This window comes from Lactuca sativa, chromosome 3 (genome assembly GCF_002870075.4).
Source record: "Lactuca sativa cultivar Salinas chromosome 3, Lsat_Salinas_v11, whole genome shotgun sequence".
Taxonomy (NCBI): Eukaryota; Viridiplantae; Streptophyta; class Magnoliopsida; order Asterales; family Asteraceae; genus Lactuca; species Lactuca sativa.
The window spans coordinates 314,604,254-314,607,497 of record NC_056625.2 but is presented as its reverse complement, the minus strand read 5'-3'; positions in this window follow the sequence as shown (position 1 = coordinate 314,607,497).

Genomic DNA, 3,244 nt, shown 5'->3' with positions numbered 1-3,244 from the left:
ATGATATGATTCAAGTGTCCAAATGCTATATCCAAGGTCCTATAATTCATACCTAAGCTATAGAAATGATTTGGAAGTGTTTAAAGGCATGAAAACCCTAGTTTATTGAGTTTACGGCCCAAGAATGCTCCTTGGCCGTAAACTCCTTCAAACTTCACAAAATTCGTGTTTTAATTGTTTAGAGTCCATATCTTAAAGTCCCTTAGCCATAACTAAAGTCCAATTGGGTTTAGGAAGGAGTTTAAGAGCTTAAAACCCCATCAAATGGAGTTTACGGCCCAAGCTTGCTCCTTGGCCGTAAACTCTTGTTCTTGACCCTAAAACTCAATTAATTCATCAATTTGAAGGCTAAAGATGATGAATAACATGCTAGAGAGGTTACCTTAAAGATTTGAAGCCTTAAACTTGTGATTTGGACCTTAATTCTAGCTTGGAGGAGAGAGGTTGTAAGAGTTTAATGAGAATTTGGCCAAAGGCTTCAAATGGAGTCTTAAACATGATTATATAATGTTTGGGAATTGGACACGATAGAATTCTACCCGATACCGACGTTAATTGAGGTTTTTGGTCGTACCCGATTGAGTTACCTTAACCCGACATAGTAATTTCTAGAAATATTCTGATCACTAAAGTTGGGTGTTTAAAATGATTTCTAATGTATTAAGACACCCATTAAGTCATTTTAGGTCAATATAAACTAATGACTTTAATAAATTGGTGAAATCGGAAACGAAATTGAAAATGACGTTTGGTTGATCGGATCGGATTACAAGTTGTGATACAAGAAGTGATATGAAATTTCGGGTTGTTACATTATCCCCCCGTTAGAGGGAATTTCGTCCCGAAGTTCAAAGTTTAACACAAGACAAGATACAAATCATGGATTAGAAAAGAGTTGTGGATATTTTTGTTTCATCGAGTCTTCTCGCTCCCAAGTGAACTCCGGTCCTCGCTTGGCATTCCAGCGAACCTTCACCAACGGGATGCGACTCTGTTTCGTACGTTTGACTTCTCGATCCATGATTTCGATTGGCTCCTCCACAAAGTTGAGGTTTTCATCGACCTCAATCTCGTCTAACGGAATCACTAGGGTTTCATCGGATAAGCACTTCTTGAGGTTTGAAACATGAAAGACGGGGTGGATGTTACTAAGTTCGTGAGGTAAATGAAGTTTATAGGCTACTGGACCAACTCTGGCGATGATTTCAAATGGTCCAATGTATCTCGGATTAAGTTTTCCACGTTTACCAAAGCGTACAGTACCTTTCCAGGGTGAGACCTTCAACAGAACACGGTCCCCAACCTGGAATTCTAGTGGTTTCCGACGATTATCAGCGTAACTCTTCTGACGATCACGTGAGGCCTTTAGTCGTTCACGGATTTGGAAAATTTTCTCAGTGGTTTCACGGATGATTTCAGGACCGGTAAGTGCGCTGTCGGGGACTCGACTCTTTGCTAACTGTGTATCTCCTACCTCGGCCCAGTACAGAGGGGATCTGCACTTGCGACCGTATAGGGCTTCGAACGGGGCAGCCCTAATGCTGGTGTGGTAACTGTTGTTGTATGAGAATTCGATCAATGGTAGATGTGCATCCCACGACTTTCCAAAATCAATGACACATGCCCTAAGCATGTCCTCCAGAGTTTGGATTGTTCTCTCGCTTTGACCGTCAGTCTGAGGATGGTATGCTGTGCTCATGTCTAGTTGGGTTCCAAGGGCTTTCTGAAGGGATTGCCAGAATCTGGAAGTAAACCTGCTATCTCGATCAGAGATAATGGATACAGGTACACCGTGTAGACGTACTACTTCCTGGATGTAGATTCGCGCAAGTCTTTCCATCTTGTATGATTCTTTAATTGGAACGAAGTGAGCGGATTTTGTCAAACGATCGACAATTACCCAAATGGTATCGTACCCACTAGAACACTTGGGTAGTTTGGTGATGAAGTCCATGGTAATCATCTCCCATTTCCACTCGGGGATCTCGGGTTGTTGAAGCAGACCTGAAGGTTTCTGATGTTCGACCTTGACTTTGGCGCAAGTCAAGCACTTGCCCACAAATGTAGCTATCTCAGCTTTCATGTTTGGCCACCAATATTGTTTCTTGAGATCTAAGTACATCTTGTCAGAGCCCGGGTGAACAGAGTATTTGGTTCTATGTGCTTCCGCCATGACTAACTCTCTTAATCCTCCAGACTTGGGAATCCAGATTCGATCCACATAACAATGGACTCCGTCACTTCTGATCTCAAGTTTCTTTTCCATTCCTCTCAAAGCTTCGGTTGTCATGTTTTCCGGTTTCAGGGCTTCAAGTTGAGCTTCTCGGATTTGCATGGGTAGATTGGAATGGATGGTTATCGACTAACTCTTCACTTTGTTGCTGGTATTCTCCTTTCGGCTAAGGGCATCTGCCACCACATTGGCCTTGCCGGGATGGTAGCAGATTTCACACTCATAATCACTGAGTAGCTCTACCCATCGCCTTTGTCTCATGTTCAGGTCTTTTTGGTCAAAGATATGTTGCAGGCTCTTATGATCAGTAAAGATCGTGCATTTGGTTCCGTAAAGGTAATGCCTCCAAATCTTCAATGCAAAAACTACAGCTCCAAGCTCCAAGTCGTGTGTGGTATAGTTGACCTCGTGTATTTTCAACTGCCTAGAGGCATAAGCAATCACTTTTCCTCTTTGCATAAGCACACAACCTAAACCTTGAGTAGACGCATCGCAGTAGACAACAAAATCCTCTGTCCCTTCGGGTAAGGATAGGACAGGCGCGCTGCACAGAGCTTTCTTCAATGTCTGAAATGCGGTCTTTTGCTTATCACCCCAACAAAAGGGTACACCTTTCTGTGTTAGAGTGGTTAGAGGTTTGGCGATTCGGGAAAAGTTTTGGATGAACCTTCGATAATAGCCAGCGAGATCCAAGAATTTTCGGATTTCTGTGGGTGTCTTCGGTGCTGACCAATTCTCTATTGCCTTAATCTTGGAAGGATCAACATGAATACCCTCCTCACTTATCACATGACCAAGGAAAGTTACCTTCCGTATCCAAAACTCACATTTTGAAAACTTTGCGTATAGCTTTTCGGATCTAAGGGTTTCCAATACTAGCCTCAAGTGTTGTTTGTGGTCTTCTTCGCTTCGGGAGTAAACGAGGATGTCGTCAATGAACACAATGACGAATTTGTCTAAGAAGGGACGGCACACCCGGTTCATAAGGTCCATGAACACTGCCGGTGCGTT